Source organism: Moschus berezovskii, chromosome 2 (genome assembly GCF_049115385.1).
Source record: "Moschus berezovskii isolate FMDL1 chromosome 2, NW_MosBer_1.0, whole genome shotgun sequence".
NCBI lineage: Eukaryota > Metazoa > Chordata > Mammalia > Artiodactyla > Moschidae > Moschus > Moschus berezovskii.
In genome coordinates this window covers 112,728,525-112,752,182 of record NC_142461.1, presented here as the reverse complement: position 1 = coordinate 112,752,182, position 23,658 = coordinate 112,728,525, and positions in this window count along the sequence as shown.

Below are 23,658 nucleotides of genomic sequence, written 5' to 3'. Positions count from 1 at the left end.
CTGAGAAATTCTGTGCAGAAATAAAGTGGTTTATAATCCCACAGGTCTGTTCTATTATAAACTGCAGGTGGCAAATCAAGTAGCTATGAACTATGATGTATGTGTGTGTGTGTGTGTAAAATATCTATACTCAAGGAGGGCATTTCTGCACTCTTGTAATGGGAATTTAACAGCCCAGACAAAAGGCAGATGTTAGTCTTGAGGACTCGGGGATCTAGATGGTGCCTGAAAAGTGTCTGAGGCCAGAGTAGCTATCAATCCCCTCACCTGCGCACCAGGCAGGGCAGCTGAGCCTGCCCTTTGCAAGAAAAGCAATTGAAACTAAGCTCAGAAGAAAGCTAGAAGGAAAATAACTGCAACTCACATTGATGACCTATTTTCTGAATCCGGCTTATCTGAGATTGGATTGTCACTCCTCCAAAAACCCGTCGAACCCTTGAGGCCCAGGAAATGGCATCTTTGAGAAGTCCAGGGACCAGAATGTGCAACACGTCATTACCAGAGAGCTTTCTTCTGACACAGGCTCCAAGTGGCACACTTCACAGGGCTATTGTGGGAGTGGCTGACACATCTACCACATCCCTAGAGGTGCTTCATTATTAGCCAAGATTAACTTGATGCTAATTGGTAGTGAACCTGATCTCTTTAGTGTCTCCTTACCAGTGTAACTGGCAGAATCAAAGCCATCCAACCTCCCAGTCTCCAAGTGCATGTCATGTAATATCTCCAACGTATTCCTCTGCTTCAGTCTGCAGTGCTCCTTCATTCCAGACATCCTACAAACTAATCACCTTTTTCTGACTCAAGAGCTCAGTCAAGGCCTGCAGGCAGGTTCACTATTCTGATCTGCAGTTGTACCTTGGGTAAATGCCATAAGTTTCTGATCTGAATTCCTAAATAAAAGAGAAGTGACTCTTCAACAGCATTCAGAAGCATACTCTGGGCCGAGAGGACAGAGGGGCAGCTGGGAATAGGAAGGCAGGGCTTTCCAACCTGCCTGCAGCGAGCTTCTTTTCTGGCCAGCCCAGGTGGCGTGCATGCCCTTGTGAAATAGCTGAGGACTGCAAAGTGGCAGGCAGCAAGAGCCAATAACCTTGAATTAGCTGGATCCAAAAATTGTGAAGAAGAGTCTGTTTAACCCAGGACCAAGAGCCCAGGGGGAAGGCTTCCTGGAGCAGATAAATTTAGGGACAGTTTTGAAGGAAAAAGTGAACAGGATTCATGTACGTGAGGCAGGAAGGAAACAGAGCCAAGAAATAGCTCTCAGAGGATGCAGGTGTGAGAGTCTCATTTAGAGAATGCTCACGTTATAACTTGGAGAATCATAACACAGCTGGATGGAACTGATTGATCACCCCATCTACTTGCTGATTGAGTAAACAGATGAATGAATGAACAGGACACAAAACAGAACAGAGTCCAATAGAAAGGTCATAGACATAATAAGAGATGAGTCAATATACAAAAATCTATTGATGGCAGAGTTCTCAGGCAGCCTGAAGGGTTAAAATTTGAATCCAAAAGTGATAGGGAGTCACACCAGGTTCTTAAGCAGTGGGGTGAAATTGGAAATTTTCTTTGAGAGAGATTCCTGGCAGTTTCCCTTGTGGCTCAGTTGGTAAAGAATCTGCCTGCGATGTGGGAGACCTGGGTTTGATCCCTCGGTTGGGAAGATCCCCTGGAGAAGGGAAAGGCTACCCACTGCAGTATTCTGGCCTGGAGAATTCCATGGACTTTATAGTCCAAGGGATCACAAAGAGTCGGACACGACTGAGTGACTTTCACTTTCACAGGAAAAAGTAGAACAGGAAGGCCAATAAGATAGTTTCAAAGATCACTGCCCAGGCACCAGCAAAAAAGCATCAGCTAAAACATCTTTAACCAGAGATTTTTCCCTGGGCACCCCAGCAACTTATCCTGTCTTTCTTCCCCACTTCTCCACCCCCTGCCTCAGCCCTGACAATACTTGTTAGCTTAAAATGGACTGTCTGAAGGAAGGGACGGGCTCCTGCAAATGGCTGAGAGTCTGATCGCCTCCAGATAAGTTTTTTCATCTGAGTAACGAGTTAGAGCTCATTCCCAGTGTGCACACAGAAGTGACAACCTGACAGCCATTTGCTTGATTTTTCTTCTGTAACAGCCTTCAAAATAATAATAGGCAAACTGCTGCTGCTGCTAAGTCGCTTCAGTCGTGTCCGACTCTGTGCGACCCCATAGACGGCAGCCCACCAGGCTCCCCCGTCCCTGGGATTCTCCAGGCAAGAACACTGGAGTGGGTTGCCATTTCCTTCTCTAATGCATGAAAGTGAAAAGTGAAAGTGAAGTCACTCAGTTGTGTCTGACTCTTAGCGACCCCATGGACTGCAGCCTACCCGACTCCTCCGTCCATGGGATATTCCAGGCAAGAGTACTAGAGTGGGGTGCCATAATTTATTCATTTTAAATTTGCTTGAGCTGCTGGCATTAATGAAGGTAACTACTAAAGGACCATAAACATTTTAAATTCACAAATCATGTAGTGTATCACTTGTTCTCTCCGAGGAGATACTTGAGGGAATTTGTGTTACTACAATTATCAACTGATTTGATTCTGGGAGTTTGATGGCCACTTGTTTTTGGATGTACTGATATTGGAAGGTAGCTTTCTTAGAAAGTTCATCTAAGAATGGCAGGGTATCAAGATATAACAATGATGTAATAATATGATATCAAGAATAAGAGACACGTCATGTAAGCAATGACTCGAGAATCCAAGAATCCAGAAGCAAAAGAATGTCCTAAATGACGTTTGCAGGTGCTGACATCACCACACAGTCTGCAACACTGTGACAGGGTCTGTGATGGTCATTATACAGCCCAGTCTTAACATGCCACCTGGTAACATGCTGCGATGGTGAAAGACGTGACCACCTGGATGAATGAATGAAGAATGAATGTGATTGCTTTACTCAGTAAAGGCAATTAAGATACCTAAGAAATTTATGCATAAGAGTTCCTTTTAAAAATAGATGGAAATAGCAAATATTTCAACATTTATTTGTAAGCCTATGTGCCCCCATGTTTGCACAACTGCACACACACACATCTCAAATAAAAACACCTTCAGAAGGTACGGACATCAAACAGAAAGTCTTAAGTTTTAAAATTCTTTACACAGCCAAAACATTTTAAAATGAATTTCCATCAGTTAACCTTTCAGTCTCCCTCAATCATTTATGAAGTGCCAGGTACCGCATTTGGTGGCGGGAGAATTGCCAAGGCAAAAAAAGAGCTAACTTGGATGTGTCTCCCCATGGATAATTTTTCCAAAGAATATCCTATTACTTTTTATCCTAAACAGATGCATTTTTTGGCAGGACCAAAATAATCCATTTTCCGCTCTATTTTAATACCCACATTTTCAATTCATGGGTATTATCCCTCAATTCCAAATGACATTCTAAGTCAAATGAGAACTTTGCCAGTCATCAGCTGGTACTTAAAAAAGGAAAACAGATCTTAATGGTAAAAGGGGAGAAGATCTCTGGATATTAAGTCTGTCCTGAATGGCACAGTCATTGAAATACAAGGCAAACAATATGTTCAATTTGAGATTTTTTTAATTTGGGGGTCTCAAGTTCTGTTTTCTCACACACACACACACACCAGGCATACACAGATCTCACTTTTGTCTGTAAGGACAAAAGAGAAAGAATGGCTAAAGAAAGAGCAGACTGAGGCCCGTGGTTTTGATGTGGGTCATGTTCCCAGGCTACACTTTTATGTGTCTTTCTGTGTAAAGGACCATCCTTCTTCATCCTGTATGCCATAGAATTTACTATGACGTTGCCATGCTACTGCCCCAATCATATTTTGGATACACTGTGTTGAAATCATATAGTATTCATATTTTTAAATAAATCCTTCTAACACCCCTCTAATCAAAGCACGGTTGGGTCCAGGCTGTCAGTGTGCTGCGGTGTGACAGGCCCTAGTGCTGCAAAGCAGACCCCTCGTGCTCAGGAGTGGCACAGGAAATGTGCTCTGGGAGCCCAAGACAAACAGAGCTAGTCCAGCCCAGGAAGTGGCTCTCCAACTTGGCTGCACACTGGAATCACCTGGGCAGACTTAAAAATACTAATACCTGGGTCCCACCGCTAGAGATTCTGATTTAATTGTTCTGGAGTATGGCTCTGAGCATTAGCAGTTTTCAAACTTCCCAGATGGGTCTAGTGTTCCACAAAGTTGAGAGTCATCGCTGCAGGGAAGCAGTTTCAAATTTTAGAGGGTGTCAGAATCCCCTTGAGGGCTTGTAAAATCCAGATTGCTGGGACCCAAACCAAGAGCGTCAGACATTAGTTGCGAGGAAGAGTCCCAGAAGGTGCATTTCTATCAACTTCCCAAGTGATGCCACTGGCGCTGTGCAGGGACCACACTGTTCTGGGGGGTCAGGGGAGGCGGGGAGCTGAAGGGATGGGGAAGAAGGGAGTGTTCCAGGCAGAACAAAGACTCAGAGATGTGCCCAAGGGCAAACACACATTCCAGGAACTGAAAGGTTTGTTCTATGGTCAGAGTCTAGCAAGCAAGGAGAAGGTAATGCAGATCAAGGCTGAGAAGTAGGTGGCAGAACAGACAAGGTGGAACACACACCCTGTTCCTGCCCTCCCTGGTTTTGCCTCAGGAGAAATTGACTCCAGGTGGCAAAGGAGAGTGTGCTCTTCTTCATAGGGACTGGCTCCAGCAGAGCTACAATCAATAATCCCCTTAAGTCTCAGGTTATTAAAAGTTCGGGCTAGATTATCATTAAAAAGTATTAATATCCTCTGCAGATACAACATTCTGTAGCTTTCATGACACTTTTGCAAACACATCATTCAGTTCTTACAGACATTCTGGAAGGCAAGAAGGCCTGGACCTCCTGTCTTCATTTCGCTGACAAGGGAAAATGAATCAATGGGCGGAGAGGGGGCGGCCAGGCCTCAGGCCCAAGCATTCAGCCTCCTGGTCTGGTGATCTTTTATAATTCATTACCCTGCAACTTTTAATTCCACCTCCAAATGGAAAAGCCCAATCTCCTAGGAAAATTGTCCTCATAGTGTTAAAAGAAAAAGAAGGTGAGTAAACCCAGCTCTTCACAGAGATTAGGTGACACATACACCTGCTTATAGAGTCTGTACGTGTGTCACCACAGAATGTTCCAGAGAGCCCTGGCTATGTTTGGACAACTATTTGACTCCAGAAATTCAGTCAGATGTAAAACTGATTTGAAAGAGAACCAAAGTGTTTGTCATCACAATCTAGATGACTTCCTGAGGCGATGGGCCTGAAATCTGAGTAGCGACTGTGAGGGGGGCTGTAATGTTTAAGTGTGCTCTGCTGTAAGCCAAAAAAGCTGGGTTTTCCTAAACCATGGATAGCTAAGAGACTGCATGAATGTAATGCACAATTCAGGAATTTACTGTTTTATTGCTTTTTTTTTCTCTCCAAATTAACACTCTTTTGAAAAGATTGACTCCTACTCTAGCTTTTGCATCTTTTTTAAATTTCAAGAGTGCATTATTCCCTTTACTCTGGTTATAAAGTAGTATATATTTGTAGGCAAAATATTGGAAAATATAGGAAAGAATTTAAGTGAAAATAAAATCACCCATAATTTTGCCCCCAAAACTCATCAGAATCAATGTTTTCGTATCCTTCCTTCAGACATTTTTTTAAATCCTTGTGTGTGTATTTACAAATATTGATGATCTACCGTTTGACATTTGATTTTTTTTAATATTATAGTAGTAGGTTTCTATATTATTTAACTATAATTGTGATTCTTAGAAGGGAAAACGCCCACTAACAGAGTATCAGAATCACCTGGGAAGGCTCTTTTCGAATCACAATTTCTTTCCCAACCTATGTCCCAACCAGCCTCTCCCTCAAGCTAAGACTTGCTAGTGGATAAATGTTGTTCAGATGAACAAGAACATCACATGCCTTTCATATGAGAACTGCCAGTCTAATATATCACTGACCATTTCTCTTTCTATTATGTGGCTCCACCAAAATGTATATAACCAATCTATTATGAATATTTCGTTGTTTCCAATTTTTCTACATTTAAGAACTATTACAGTAACACTTTCAGGGTTTCCCAGGGTGCACAAATGGTAAAGAACCTGCCTGCTGATGCAGGAGACTTAAGAAACGCAGGTTAGATCCCTGGGTCAGGAAGATCCCCTGGAAAAGGTCATGGCAACCCAATCCAGTATTCTTGCCTTGAGAATTCCATGGACAGAGGAGCCTGACAGGCTACAGTCCATAGGGACACAAAGAGTTGGACACGACTGCAAGGACTTAGCACACGCAATAACATCACATTCTTTGAATGAATTCTTGTATACATACCTGATGATTTTAGGCTAAAGTCCTGAATATTTCTAAGGTTTATGAATAGCTTTGGGGGCAAAGATATGGCTACACTAGAGAATGATCCAAAAAAAAAAAAATTTAAATACACAAAGAATAGTTCTCACACCGAATGAGTTGTTTTCAATCACTGGTTCTTCTAAGTAAAAGGCATCCATAGATTTTTACTTAGGTGTCCGAACACTCTAGATTCCATGCATGCACAAAGCTCCCGGGGAAGCTCTCACATCTGCCTCCTCTGTGACTTCAGAGATGGTTTGGCCTCTGCAGTCTTAACTACCTGCTTATACCTTCTTGGAAAGACCCATTAATCAGCCTTCTTAATTCTCCTAAGAATGAATTTTTTCTGGCACTAACTGCCTATCCAGTCTCTTCACTGGGAAACCTTCAGCTTCCTTTTCTTTCAAAGTCAGAATGGAAAGGCTAACTATGATGATACGCATGTCTGCATACACACAGCCCCACATGTGTTATTTCTTTTCAACCGGAAAAGGTTTCCTTGGCAACCATCTACATCACTGCCTGAAGGCCTCCTGCTCAGTAAGTCCCTGATATTAGGAAAGAACAAGACTCTTCCTCTATAGATTTTACTACTTTGTCCCCCAAGAGCATTTCTCCACATGGGCAGAAATGGTAGCTGTCTTATTTATCATCAACCACTGAGCTCCCAGAGCTTGGCAATAGATCTCAAAATATATTTGCTAAATGAATAGATGAGATTTAGCAACCTTCGTTTTCTGTGTAAGACCTGTGAAACTCACAAGCATTTTGAACATTTAGAAACAAAACAAACTTGACAAAACAGTTTGCAAACAGCCATATGGCGGTTTCCTCACAAGAGATGTTAAGAATGAAAATATCCTACTTCCTCTAATTTGATCTGAACTGAATCTGCAATGTACTCATTAGAACTAACTTATAAGACCTGAATACACAGTAGATATACTATTACCCCAACCAGATTACAAAGAGAGAACTGTTCTTCCCACAGTTGCTGAATATGGTTGGGGAGGTTGTACACTGCCCAAAATTAACCAGCCAAGGAGATGACTGGAGCCAAAATCTAGCTCAGGCTCTACTCATTAATACATGTGCCATGGCATGGTGCTGCATATACTCAGAGAAAACGGCAACTTTTTCCAGTGATCACTACGGCACCATCACTCACCAAGTTGTACAGCATTTTGTAATTCACACAACAGCACTAGATGGGTTCTCTGCCTCTTACATTTATTCATATTCCTCAACTGCATGTAGCAAAGTTCTTAAATATGGCAGGCACTCCATTAACATACATCTACTAGACTGAGTGAGTATGGTGTTCATTGGTAATTAATTCATAATTTTATTAAGACAATTCTGAAGGAAGAAACATCCCAGCAGAATAGTGGTTCACTCAATTTGGGATCAAATACCATTTTAGCAGTTGAAGAGAATTCAGAAAACATGTCCTTCTCACTTAAGAGTGAAAAAGGGAGGTTGAGAGAGTCATCTAGATTACTGGACTCTTAGCATAGCACTGTTAGGCCTGCCCAGATACGTGTTAAATCCTCCATGAATCTAAACTGTAAAAAACCCCTCCAGCAGGACCAACCCTCAGTCCCCAGCTAAGCAAGTCTCATGATAAGTGAGCAGCTTTGCAATTTTACTGGCACTTTGAATTTCAACTGGGTTGTTATACTGCACGAATTATTTTTTCATAACATCAAGATATTCTCCTAACTTTCAAAATGAACTCTGATAGAAAAGAAATAAATCAAACTTTTATAACATCTAGGAGATGTCAGAGTGTTCATTCCTTGGCAGAAATTCTAATTCTTTTTTTGAAAAAAAGATTAATCATCAAAGCAACTTAGTATAAAATTGAAGTTCCTCATTTATATTATATTAAATTTATATTACTTGCCACTTCTATCAACTCGAAAGGAGTAATTTTCTACATTGAATTATTTATATTCTCTTGTAATCAGATATCTGATAAACTTTTAAACATTTATACACCTACCTAATTCCAACATGGTAAGTGAACTAATACTGAAAATGAAAATCCACCTGTCAGAATTCAGAGCAGTACAGAATTTCTGCATGTCGCTTTATCTACTTACCTGTATCCCTACACACACGCCTGCATAATAGGTACCGAGTCATCACTAAATGAATGATGAAAAAACACAATAAATATTGTGACTTAAGATGGCAAGTCCGATAGTGTCCACAATAGTAGATAATATAGTACCACATTATTTCAGCACTCTATGAATTTTAATGCATCCTACCTTGTTTGTTACTGTCATTTCTATAGAAAAGTCTTTTTTTTTTTAATTGGAGGAAAATTGCTTTACAATGTTGTGTTTGCTTCTGTCATAAAATGCAAGTCAGCCATAATTTTATATATAAATATGTATACAAATACCTCCTCACTCTTGAGCCACCCTACCCTCTGCCCCGCCCCCCCGCCCCCCCCACCACCCCCCCCTTCCCCCCCCCACCCTCTAGGTCATCCCAGAGTCACAGACGGGGCTCCCTGTGTTTCACAGCAGCTTCCCTCTAGCTATCTATCTTACCCGGGTAGTGTGTATATGTTAACACTGCTTTCTCACTTTGTCCTACCTTCTCATTCCTTTGCTGTGTCCACAAGTCCATTCTCGACATGTGTGGCTCCATTCCTTCCCTGCAAATAGGCTCATCGGTACTGTTTTTCTAGACACCACATCAGTTAAGTTCAGTTCAGTTCAGTCACTCAGTCGTGTCTGACTCTTTGCGACCCCATGAATGACAGCATGCCAGGCCTCCCTGTCCATCACCAACTCCCGGAGTTCACTCAAACTCATGTCCATCGAGTTGGTGATGCCTTCCAGCCATCTCATTCTCTGTCGTCCCTGTCTCCTCCCACCCCCAATCCTTCCCCGCATCAGACTCTTTTCCAGTGAGTCAACTCGTCGCATGAGGTGGCCAAAGTATTGGAGTTTCAGCTTTAGCATCAGTCTTTCCAATGAACACCCAGGACTGATCTCCTTTAGAATGGACTGGTTGGATCTCCTTGCAGTCCAAGGGACTCTCAAGAGTCTTCTCCAACACCACAGTTCAAAAGCATCAATTCTTCGGCATTCAGCTTTCTTCACAGTCCAACTCTCTCATCCATACAGGACCACGGGAAAAACCATAGCCTTGACTAGATGAACCTTGGTTGGCAAAGAAATGTCCCTGCTTTTTAATATGCTATCTAGGTTGGTCATAACTTTCCTTCCAAGGAGTAAGCATCTTTTAATTTCATGGCTGCAATCAGCATCTGCAGTGATTTTGGAGCCCAAAAATATAAAGTCTGACACTGTTTCCACTGTTTCCCCATCTATTTCCCATGAAGTGATGGGACCAGATGCCATGATCTTCGTTTTCTGAATGTTGAGCTTCAAGCCAACCTTTTCACTCTTCTCGTTCACTTTCAAGAGGCCTTTGAGTTCCTCTTCACTTTCTGCCATAAGGGTGGTGTCATCTGCATATCTGAGGTTATTGATATTTCTCCCAGCGATCTTGATTCCAGCTTGTGCTTCTTCCAGCCCAGCGTTCCTCATGATATACTCTGCATATAAGTTAAATAAACAGGGTGACAATATACAACCTTGACGTACTCCTTTTACTATTTGGAACCAGTCTGTTGTTCCTTGTCCAGTTCTAACTGTTGCTTCCTGACCTGCATGCAGGTTTCTCAAGAGGCAGGTCAGGTGGTCTGGTATTCCCATCTCTTTCAGAATGTTCCACAGTTTATCGTGATCCACACAGTCAAAGGCTTTGGCATAGTCAATGAAGCAGAAATAGATGTTTTTCTGGAACTCTCTTGCTTTCTCCATGATTCAGCGGATGTTGGCAATTTGATCTCTGGTTCCTCTGCCTTTTCTAAAACCTGTTTGAACATCTGGAAGTTCACAGTTCACATATTGCTGAAGCCTGGCTTGGAGAATTTTGAGCATGACTTTACTAGCATGTGAGATGAGTGCAATTGTGCAGTAGTTTGAGCATTCTTTGGCATTGCCTTTCTTTGGGATTGGAATGAAGACTGACCTTTTCCAGTCCTGTGGCCACTGCTGAGTTTTCCAAATTTGCTGGCATATTGAGTGCAGCACTTTCACAGCATCATCTTTCAGGATTTGAAATAGCTCAACTGGAATTCCATCACCTTCACTAGCTTTGTTCGTAGTGATGCTCTCTAAGGCCCATTTGACTTCACATTCCAAGATGTCTGGTTCCAGGTGAGTGATCACGCCATCATGATTATCTTGGTCATGAAGATATTTTTTGTATAGTTCTTCTGTGTATTCTTGTCACCTCTTCTTAATATCTTCTGCTTCTGTTAGGTCCATACCATTTCTGTCCTTTATCGAGCCCATCTTTGCATGAAATGTTCCCTTGATATCTTTAATTTTCTTGAAAAGATCTCTTGTCTTTCCTATTCTGTTGTTTTCCTCTATTTCTTTGCAATTTTAAAAATGACAGAATGATCTCTGTTTGTTTCCAAGGCAAACCATTCAATATTACAGTAATCCAAGTCTATGCCCCAACCAGTAATGCTGAAGAAGCTGAAGTTGAACGGTTCTATGAAGACCTACAAGACCTTTTAGAACTAACACCCAAAATGATGTCCTTTTCATTATAGGGGACTGGAATGCAAAAGTAGGAAGTCAAGAAACACCTGGAGTAACAGGCAAATTTGGCCTTGGAGCACGGAATGAAGCAGGGCAAAGGCTAATAGAGTTTTGCCAAGAGAACGCACTGGTCATAGCAAACACCCTCTTCCAACAACACAAGAGAAGACTCTACACATGGACATCACCAGATGGTCAACACCGAAATCAGATTGATTATATTCTTTGAAACCAAAGATGAAGAAGCTGTATACAGTTAGCAAAAACAAGACCAGGAGCTGAATGTGGCTCAGATCATGAACTCCTTATTGCCAAATTCAGACTTAGATTGAAGAAAGTAGGGCAAACCACTAGACCATTCAGATATGACCTAAATTAAATCCCTTATGATTATACAGTGGAAGTAAGAAATAGATTTAAGGGACTAGATCTGAAAGATAGAGTGCCTGATGAACTCTGGACGGAGGTTCGTGACATTGTACAGGAGACAGGGACCAAGACCATCCCCATGGAAAAGAAATGCAAAAAAGCAAAATGGCTGTCTGAGGAGGCCTTACAAATAGCTGTGAAAAGAAGAGAAGCGAAAAGCAAAGGAGAAAAGGAAAGATATAAGCATGTGAATGCAGAGTTCCAAAGAATAGCTAGGAGAGATAAGAAAGCCTTCCTCAGCGATCAATGCAAAGAAATAGAGGAAAAGACATCACATACATGTGTTAATATACAAGATTTCACTTTTATGGCTACATAATGCTCCATTATATATGTACCATATCTTTATCCCTTCATCTATCAATGGACATATAGGTTTCTTCCATTGTAAATAGTGCTGTGATGAACTTTAGGGTACATGAAAAGTCTTGATATTGGATTTCTCATATAGCAGGGGCCAATATACCTATACCATATCTCTGGACCATGAACCAGTACTGTGCAGCAGGGGATGAGCAAATCTTCTTCTGCTGTTCCCCATCCCTTCCATCACTCACATTACCTCTTGAATCCTGCCCCACCCTGTCCTGTCCGTGGAAAAATTGTCTTCCATGAATCTAGTCCCTGGTGCCAAAAAGGTTTGGATTTACTATCCTATAATACTAAGACTCTAATAATACAAGCATATTTTAATTTGGTATCAGCCTAAGAATTCCTAATCAAGATGTATGTGTGTTAGTCACTCAGTTGTGTCCCACTCTTTGCAACCCCATGGACTGTAGCCCACCAGGCTCCTCTGGTCATGGGATTCTCGAGGCAGAAATACTGGAGTGGGTTGCCATTGCCTTTTCCACCTAATCAAGACATGAGCTTTAAAAAGAGAGAATCAAATTTGCTCCTTTAAAGTGTCAAAAGAAGATAGTTTACACATTGCTTATCTGTTCTGACTTTCTGTATTAGTTTCCTCAGTTCAGTCACTCAGTCATGTCCGACTCTTTGCTATCCCGTGGACTACAGCACACCAGGCCTCCCTGTCCATCACCAACTCCCAGAATTTACTCAAACTCATGTCCATTGAGTTGGTGATGCCATCCAACCATCTCATCCTCTGTCGTCCCCTTCTCCTCCTACCCTCAATCTTTCCAGCATCAGGGTCTTTTAAAGAGTCAGTTCTTCACATCAGGTGGCCAAAGGATTGGAATTTCAGCTTCAGCCTCAGTACTTCCAATCAACATTCAGGACTGATTTCCCTCTGGATGGACTGTATGGACCTCCTTGCAGTCCAAGGGACTCTCAAGAGTCTTCTCCAACACCACACAGTTCAAAAGCATCAATTCTTTGGCACTCAGCTTTCACAGTCCAATTCTCACATCCATACATGACTACTGGAAAAACTATAGCTTTGACTAGATGGATCTTTGTTGGCAAAGTAATGTCTCTGCTTTTTAATATGCTGTTTGAGTTGGTCATAACTTTCCTTCCAAGGAGCAAGATTTTTTTAATTTCATGGCTGCAGTCACCATCTGCAGTCATTTTGGAGCCGAAAAAATAAAGTCTGACACTGTTTCCACTGTTTCCCCATCTATTTTCCATGAAATGATGAGACCAGATGCCATGATCTTAGTTTTCTGACTGTGGAGTTTGAAGCCAGCTTTTTCATTCTTGTCTTTCACTTTCATCAAGAGGCTCTCTAGTTCTTCTTTGTTTTCTGCCATAAGGGTGGTGTCATCTGCATATCTGAGGTTATTGATATTTCTCCCAGCAATCTTGATTTCAGCTTGTACTTCCTATCATTGCTATAAATTAACACAAACCTAGTAGCTTAAAATAACATACATTATTACCTTATAGTTTTGAGGGTCAGAAGCCTGAAATAGGTGGCTGTTGTTTAGTGCTAAGTCGTTTCAAACTCTTTGCAACCCTATGGACTGAAACCCACCAGACTCCTCTGTCCATGGAATTTCCCAGGCAAGAATAATGGAGTGGGCTGCCATTTCCTTCTCCAGAGGATCTTCCTGACCCAGGGATCAAACTCACATCTCCTACATTGCAGGCAGATTCTTTACTGCTGAGTCATGTGGGAAGAAGTATTACTGGGCTAAATTCAATGTGATAGTAGGGCTATATTCCTCCTAAAAGCTCTGTAGTAGCAGAGCCAATGCTGGGAAAGATTGAAGGCAAGAGGAGAAGGGGACGACAGAGGATGAGATGGTTGTATGGCATCACTGATTCAATGGACATGAGTTTGAGCAAGCACCAGGAGTTGGTGATGGACAGAGAAGCCTGGTGTGCTGCAGTCCATGGGGTCACAAAGAGTCAGACACAACTGAGGGACTGAACTGGGCAGAGAATCTATTTCTTGGTCTTTTCAGCTTCTAGAGGCCACTTGGCTTCCTCAGCTTGTGGTCTCTTCTTCATCTTCAAAGCTAGAAAAATAGTATCTTCAAGTCTCCCTTGGACTCTGACCCCTGACTGTCCTGCCTCCCTCTTTCACTCATAAGGATCTTTGCGTTTATATCAGACCCACAGGTAATCCAGGTAATACTCCTATCTCAAGATTCCTAATTTAATCAGACTGCAAAGTTTCTTTTGCCATGTAAGATAATATAGTCACAGGTTCTGGGGATTAGGGTATCCACATATTTGTGGGGGGAGGCAGATTATTCTGGCTACCCCCATCCCAAAATCATGGCTGGCATTTAGCATTGAGCAGCGCCCTAGGGAGGCGACACAGAAGTAATGAATAAGACACATTCTGGGAGTGAAGAAGACCAAGGTTTGGATTCTGGCTTTGACCATTTACTAGGACTCCTGAGTAGCTCAGATAGTAAAGAATCTGCCTGCAATGTGGGAGACCTGTGTTTGATCCCTGGGTCAGAAAGATCCCTGGAGAAGGTCATGGCAACCCACTCCAGTATTCTTGCCTGGAGAATTTCATGGATAAAGGAGCCTGGCAGGCTACAGTCCATGGGGTCACAAAGAGTCAGACACGACTGAGAAACTTTCACTTTTGACCATTTACTAGCTATACTAGAGGAGAAAAATGGCAACCTACTCCAGTTTTCCTGCCTGGAAAATCCCATGGACAGAGGAGTCTGACAGGCTACAGTCCATGGGGTCCCAAGAGTCGGACATGACTTAGAGACTAAACCACCACCACCACTAGCTATATGGCCTTGGCCAATATATTCAAATCATGTGAGCCTCAGTTTTTTCACTTGAAAAATGGGGCCACAGTACCTACTTTGTTTTGTTGCTATAAGGATTAAGGAGAAAACAAACATAAACCAGCTGGCTTCCAATCCACCGTGGGTGTTGAATAAATCTGAGTCAATTTGTCTTGCTTCCACACTGAAAGGGCACAGGAACATTAAGCCAACTAATGACTAGTGACTGTAGCCACGAAATTAAAAGACACGTGCTCCTTGGAAGAAAAGTTATGACAAACCTAGACAGGATAAGGTCCATAAAGTCAAAGCTATGATTTTTCCAGTAATCAAGTATGGATGTGAGAGTTGGGCCATAACAAAGGCTGAGCACCGAAGAATTGATGTTTTTGAACTGTGATGTTCAAAGAAGACTCTTGAGAATCCCTTGGACAGCAAAGAGATTAAACCAGTCAATCCTAAAGGAAATTAACCCTGAATATTCATTGGAACGACTGATGCTAAAGCTGAAGCTGCAATACTTTGGCCACCTGATGTGAAGAGCTGACTCGTTGGAAAAGACCCTGATGCTGGGAAAGATTGAAGGCAGGAGGAGAAGGGGACGACAGAGGATGAGATGGCTGGATGGCATCACTGACTTGATGGATATGAGTTTGAGCAAGTTCTGGGAGATGGTGATGGACAGGGAAGCCTGGCGTGCTGCAGGCCATGGAGTCACAAAGAGTCAGACAAGACTGAGCGACTGGACAACAATAACAACAGCATGTTGCTCTGTATTATACTGACATGAAGTTAATTACTATTAAATTCAGTGTAGAGAGGATTTCTCTGGCCCAGAAAGTTGAGAATAAACAGTCAACTACAGGCTTTTCTTTGTTAGCAAACACTGTTTTTTTTTTTTTTTTCTTAATTACCTTTTTCTAGCAAACACTGTTAAGTATCACCAGGGCCTCTTGAAAACTTGTTCTACTCGGTAACTTAACTGTCAGCCTGATTTAAGGCAATAGAAAGGATTTCTCTTTATCTCCAATTCTCAATTACCTCCTAGAGAAGAAACTTATAACCAGGAGTTACCAAATCATGTTTTAAATCTATGGAAAATGATCATATTATGGTGGAGTTCATATTAGAGGGCATTTTAAAACGCCAAGTTTCTAAATAATTTTTATTATATTTTTAAAATTCAGAAGTTATATATGCATAATATATGTTGAGTTGACAAACCTGACCAAAGCAAAAAAGGCAGTAACTATTTGAATGTCATTATTTGGGATGTTATAGATAAAGTATTAGATTTCTGGTTAGATATTGTTATTTTTTATTCATTCCATAAACATTTATTTTATCTTTACACTGTGGTAGATACTAAAATGAAAAAAAAAATGAAAAATCAGTAGGATTCTGGTGCCTGACCTCCAGGCTCTCTCAAGCTAACAGGGAAAGGGACAGAAACGTGTTTTTTCCTATAAAATTTTTCCTTTAATGTTATTTTTAGTTTATATATAATTTATTTAGCGTGAAATGCTCAGATCTTATGTGCACTATTCAGTCTAATTTTGTCAAGTACATATCAAGAGACAATATATTTCCATCACCCTAGAAAGTTCCCTTGTGCACGTTCCTGGTCAATCCACACTCCTTTCTTAAGCAACAACTGATCAGACTTCTATCATCATAGTTTAGTTTTACCAGTTCCAAAATTTCATAAAGTGGAATCATACAGTATGTACTTTTTTGTGTTAGGCTTCTTTCATTCAGCATATATTTTTATATTGACCCATACTGTCACATTATTAGTAGTTCATTTGGTTTTGATTGGTTGGTTTGTTGGTGTACTTTGCTCTATACTATTCCTTTTCTGGATAAATCACATAGTCCATAGTTCAAAATGGAGTTGCTAATGTTTTGCTTTCGTTTGATATCTACCTTTATAATCTTTGCTTAATATAACATCTGGCACATGAGAGGCACTTGGTAAAATTCTGGTAAATAAATGAAGGAATGAATAGTGGGCTGGACCAAAAGAGGAGCTGGAACTAAACAACACCTGAACTGTTCTACCATCTTTGATCCTGCCATCAAGTAGCAACTACCCATTCAACTCTCAAATCACTTTCCCCAACCATCTTAGCAAGAATAGAGACTTGAGGATCACGATCATAGCTCTTTTCAAGTCACATATGCCCACCTTTCAAGTCCATGGTCTTCCCACCCCACCCCCAGGTCGCACACTGAGCTTTTCAAAAACATAATACCTGACTTTAGCATTAGCGATTTTTATTTAATTGGGCCAGAGTGGAGCCCAGGCACCTGTCCACAACTGCTGATGTGATTAATGACAACAACAGTATCATGATTATATAGGAATGATCTTAGTCAAGCAGTTCATTAGGACCTAATCCATGTTTACTATTATTTACTATGCAGTTAGCAAGCCAGATGCTTAGAGCCAGGAGCTAATATTATGTAGGAAAAGATTAGAGAAGAAAGAGCAGAATTGTGCATTTTATACTCTTGGCATAACCCAAAAGAGAGCATATAATTGATGGCACATTAAAAATCCTGTACAATGTAGTCTGCTGCTCCCACCCAGATGCCAGGGTGGGAGATGATGATGGAACAGACCCAGAGCAACTGAGGTACTTTTGTAAACAGTGTAGAATTAAGGGGCCCCTGAACCTTTTCCAAGTCAAAATCACTGTGGGGCCAAAAGAGAGCACCGGACTGGCAGTCAGGAGACTTGAGTTCTATTTCTGGCTATCTGCCTTATCATCTTGAATTCAAGTTAAGTACTAAGCCCCATCAGGGAAGAGGGTGGTGACAAGGTTGATTCCTTTATTGGATTTATTTTGAAGGGCAAATAATGTCTCAAAGTTTGCATAGGACATAAAGAGCATTCCAGGCAGAGGGAATTTAGGTGGCAAAAGAAGGAAACAGAAAATGCCATGACATGCTTGGGGAACTATAAGTACCTCAGCTTAGCCAGAGCATAAAAGTCAAGGAGAGGCAGCATGTGGGGACTCAGGCAGACCTGTTCCTGAGTGTGCCGTGTGTGTCACTGTATGTCACGCCAGGAAGCTTCAGCCGCATTCAGCACAGGCAACTCGAGAATCACCAAAGAGTTAACATAAAGAGCACAAAACACCACGACAATAATAGTGTGATTTAGAAAAGTCACTCTGGCACCAGAAAGGAAGAGTGGAGGAAAGGGAGCAGTCCAAACCCAATGGCAAGAATTCAAATTAAAAGACTCCTGCAATCACTTCGCCTCTGCTCTCAGGTTGTCGTGTATAAAATGGGCAGTGTATTAGGATGTTGATTATAAATGACAAAAATGTAGCTTCAACTAGCCTTTTTTCAAACTGGCTTTTTAAAAAAGGTAGTTTCTTGGCTAACATTCCAGAAACGTCCAGGAATTAATGGATTTCAGTCATCACTCAAAGGATTTAATCGAGTTCTCTCCATCTTTCTAACAGGATCTCTCTACATGAGAAATCAGATGGCCATCAGCCACCCATATGTTCAGTTCAGTTGCTTAGTCGTGTCCAACTCTTTGTGACCCCATGGACTACAGCACACCAGGCTTCCCTGTCCATCACCAACTCCCAGAGCTTGCTCAAACTGATACCTGTCAAGTTGGTGATGCCATCCAACCATCTTATCCTCTGTCATCCCCTTCTCCTGCCTTCAATCTTTCCCAGCATCAGAGTCTTTTCCAGTGAGTCAGTTTTTGCATTAGGTGTCCAAAGTATTGGAGCCTCACCTTCAGCATCAGTCCTTCCAATGAATACTGAAGACTGATTTCCGTTAGGATTGATTGGTTTGATCTCCTTGCAGTCCAAGGGACTCTCAAGAGTCTTCTCCAACACCCCAGTTCAAAAGCATCAATTCTTTGGTGCTCAGTTTTCTTTATAGTCCAACTCTCACAACCATACACGACTACTAGAAAAACCATAGCTTTGAGTAGACAGACCTGTCAGCAAAGTAATGTCTCTGCTTTTTAATATGCTGTTTAGGTTTATCAGCGCTTTTCTTCCAAGGAGCAAGCTTTTTTTAATTTCATGGCTGCAATCAGCATCTGCAGTGATTTTGGAGCCCCCAAAAATAAAGTCTGACACTGTTTCCCCATCTATTTCCCATGAAGTGATGGGACCAGATGCCATGATCTTAGTTTTCTGAATGTTGAGCTTCAAGCCAACTTTTTCACTCTCCTCTTTAACTTTCATCAAATAACAAATTCGATTTAATAATGTTCATTGTGGGGATTTCACCAGTGGTCCAGTAGCTAAGAAGACTCTATGCTCCTGATGGAGGGGGTCCCTGGTTCCATTCCTGGTCAGGGAACTAGATCCCACATGCTATAACTAAGGCCCAGTGCAACCAAAGAAAATATAAATTAAAAAAAAATAATGTTCCTTGTGAAACTAGAGAGGATTTAGAAGACAGCCACAAAATCAAGTCATAGAAAATAAGCTCCTGAAAAAGACTTAAGGATCTAGAATTTTTTTCAGCATGAAGAAAAGATTAAGAATATTAAATAAATGTACCAGCAAGATGACATGGCCTCTATCTCCAATACTATAGAATTGTACTAGACATCAGTTCAGTTCAGTTCAGTTCAGTCGCTCAGTCGTGTCCGACTCTCCGCGACCCCATGAATCACAGCACGCCAGGCCTCCCTGTCCATCACCAACTCCCGGAGTACACTCAAACTCATGTCCACAGAGTCGGTGATGCCATCCAGCCATCTCATTCTCCGTCGTCCCCTTCTCCTCCCACCCCCAACCTTTCCTAGCATCAGAGTCTTTTCCAGTGAGTCAACTCATCGCATGAGGTGGCCAAAGTATTGCAGTTTCAGCTTTAGCATCAGTCCCTCCAATGAACATCCAGGATTGATCTCCTTTAGAATGGACTGGTTGGATCTCCTTGCAGTATAAGGGACTCTCAAGAGTCTTCTCCAACACCACAGTTCAAAAGCATCGACTCTTCGGCGATCAGCCTTCTTCACAGTCCAACTCTCACATCCATACATGACCACGGGAAAAACCATTGCCTTGACTAGACGGATACTAGACATAGAAGTAACTAATTATTTCTTCCTCTTTTCCCAGTCTGCCTTTTGATATGAAGAATTTGGGATATCTTAAAATGATAGATATATTTTTATATAGTGAAAAGGTACTGGAAATTAGAATAGTTACTAAAGTAAGCTGAGAAGGAAGGAAGGAAAGAAGCCCATAGACTGTACGGACAGTTTGAGATGGTTGGGTCTTTCCAAAGGGAATGAGAACTAAAAGATGCTGAGGTTTCTTGACCTTCTATCTAAACTTAAAATTAAATTAGGTGATAATTTATATTCTTTTCACTTGACTTTGGGCTATATTTCAAAAAAATGTTTAAACCCTCCCTATAAAAATATCCTGAAGAAGGAAATAGCAACCCACTCCAGTACTCTTGCCTGGAGAATCTCATGGACAGAGGGATTTACAAAGAGTCTACAATCCATGGAGTTACAAAGAGTCAGAGATGACTGAGTGACTAACACACACACACATAAAAATATCCAAATGTAAATAAATAATGTGGTCAAACAATATTCTATTTATACATCACTTAACACTTCAAGAAAACAATAAAGTGGTGTAACGCTAATACCTCTTGTTTCCAAGTACCAAATAAATGCACTGTTAACTCAGGTCTTTCAAACTTTAAAAATGAAACAAAAATTTCACTAAGAAACTACATAACACTTAGTCTTATTATATTTAACCACACATTAGTTATTCATGTTTAAAGTGGTTTATGATCCAATCAACTAATGTTTCAGTTCAGTTCAGTTCAGCTCAGTCACTCAGTTGTGTCCGACTCTTTGGGACCCCATGAATCACAGCACGCCAGGCCTCCCTGTCCATCACCAACTCCCAGAGTTCACTCAAACTCATGTCCATCGAGTCAGTGATGCCATCCAGCCATCTCATTCTCTGTCGTCCCCTTCTCCTCCCGCCCCCAATCCCTCCCAGCATCAGAGTCTTTTCCAGTGAGTCAACTCGTCGCATGAGGTGGCCAAAGTATTGGAGTTTCAGCTTTAGCATCAGTCCTTCCAATGAACACCCAGGATTGATCTCCTTTAGAATGGACTGGTTGGATCTCCCTGCAGTCCAAGGGACTCTCAAGAGTCTTCTCCAGCACCACAGTTCAAAAGCATCAATTCTTCGGCGATCAGTTTTCTTCACAGTCCAACTCTCACATCCATACATGACCACTGGAAAAACCATAGCCTTGACTAGACGTACCTTGGTTGGCAAAGTAATGTCTCTGCTTTTTAATATGCTATCTAGGTTGGTCATAACTTTCCTTCCAAGGAGTAAGCATCTTTTAATGTTTACAAGACATCTATGATGTGCAAAGTATTATCCCAGATATGGTAGGGAACACAGAAACAAAAGGTAGGGTTTCTACCTTCATGAAACAGTAATTAAGTTGTGTGAACAAAGCATAAATATTGTGAAAAGTTAAACAAAAAATGCAGAAGAATACAAGATATGAAATATCATATGGCAGGTCATAATTTACTATAAACTGAGTGGGACAAACCCTAAGTCCCAGGCAGGGGAAGCTGCTGTAAGCTTGGGGTTTGCAAGGAGATGGGAAATCCTGAAGAGAACCAGGGATACCAGTAAGAAGAGGAGAGAGAGGACTGGGATTTGGAAAGCACAAGGAACACTTGATCAGATGAGAGCCAGCACAGGGTTTCTCTAGGGGAGGAGAGGGTAAATATTTGCTGGGTAAACATTTGGGGATAACTTTGGCCTTAAATATTTTGGAGTTAAGAGGATTCTTAAGGGAATTCCTAAATAAGCATTTTAGGACCATTGGTCTGTTCACAATTTATTTTTACACACTGCTTATTATGCTGCAGATACAGCTGAAGTGCTTGAAAAAGATGGACTCGGTTACTCCTCATGACGACCCATTACAGTAAATGCTAGGACGGTAAAGCACAGAGAGGTCACCATCACTTGCTGTGGCCACACAGCTATCAGGAGCTGGGGCCAGTGCTCACAGCGGTAGTCTGGCTCCAGAGTCCATCCTGCCCATCATTGGGCTATGCACACCCTGCAGAGGACAAGCAGGAAGGAGTGGGCCTCCCAGAAGCAGATCAGGAATCCCTACCAGGATCTAAGTGTTGGATCAGGCCATAGTGAGAGGAGAGGGAAAGGGACTCTGGAGGAACCAGACAAAATAACGATTGGTTGGATATGGGCAGATGTGGGGGGTGTCAGGGGATGGGGTTAAAAATGCTAAGAGAGGAAAAGTCAATGAGAACTTGGAAGTTTTTATTTTTATGCTTCCTCAAGAGAGCTGCCGGAGAAGGCAATGGCAAGCCACTCCAGTACTCTTGCCTAGAAGATCCCATGGATGGAGGAGCCTGGTGGGCTGCAGTCCGTGGGATTGCTAAGGGTCGGACACGACTGAGCTACTTCACTTTCACTTTTTACTTTCACACATTGGAGAAGGAAATGGCAACCCACTCCAGTGTTCTTGCCTGGAGAATCCCAGGGACGGGGGAGCCTGGTGGGCTTCTGTCTATGGGGTCACACAGAGTTGGACACGACTGAAGTGACTTAGCAGCAGCAGAAGCAAGAGAGCTGCATTTCTGGTCAGGGAAGATGGGTCCCAATGTAGACACGAAACATATGAGTTCTTGATGTTAAACAAATGTGGCTTTGAAACTAACTGTGTGACTCTGGGCAAGTTACACAATCTCTCTGTGCTTCTTTTTCTTTATCTGTAATAGGAACAATTTTAGTAACTGAGATAATGTAAGTCAGGGGGCACAGCATAGCCTTTGACAGGGAGAAAGCCTTTTGTTTGATGCCCTTGAGACACCAGAGGCAAGGGACTCAGTGGGGATGAGTTCAGGGCTGTAGAAAGTGGATTTGGGGATAGAGGAGAGGCAGAGCTTAAAATAATCAAGGACCAGAAATGAGACTGCCTCTGTGCTAGGTCCGTTCTTTGAACACCTTATTGTATGTAATTCTCACAACAATCCAGTGAGGTCATTTACAGTGTAGGTTAGGAAGATGGAGTGGGAGGAAGCTTCCCTAGTTTGGGTCTGTCAAATCTCCAAAGCCCTCTATCCCCACAGCCTATTGCCTCCCCAACAACTGTGGAGCTATGGAGAGCTATCACCAAGCCGGACAATATCAGAGATGGGGAAGAGGGATGAGGACTGAACACTGGGGGAAAGGAGACCAAGAAGGAGCACCCGCATCTTGTAGTCACAACTGCCATCTGCAAACCACTGTTATAGCTGTCAAGCACAGCTGTTCTCCTAAAAGTCAAAAAAGGAGACCCTAGGTAGCTGTGACCTTGTCCACACAGCCAGCCTGTGGAATAACACAAGAAAATATATATATTGGTCTCCGCCTTGTTCCTGGTCCATGCCTCTTGTAATTTCCTAAATGTTAAGAGCACTGGGAGCATCTTTTGTTCTAATATTTGGTCTTTGGCGTTGCTGTTTGTTCCTGACACAGAGCTGCTAAATTCCTTGGAATTTACTGGGTGATAGGAATGTCTTTAGTTCTAATGAGGCAACTCTTGGTGGGCTCCTGAGGGGAAGCTGGTCACCAAAAATATCGAACCATGTTTAGAAATGTGGAATTCTCAGCCCCAGTCCATAGTCCCTGAAAAGGGGAAAAGGAACTGGAGACTGAGTTAATGATTGATCATGTCTATGTCATGAAACCTTCATGAAAAACCCTAAAAGTATGGGCTTTGGAGTGCTTCCAAGGTTGATGAAGACATCTACATGCTGGGAGGGTGGCGTATTCCAACTCTACAGGGATAGGAGCTCGGCACTTGGGACCCTTCCAGATCTCAAACTGTTTCTCTCCACCTGCTTGTTCATCTATATCCTTTAATATATTTTTTATTAGCCAATAAACAGTAAACATAAGTAAGTGTTACCCTAGCCTCTGTGAGCTGTTCTACCAAGTGATCTAATCCAAGAAGAAGGTCATGGAATC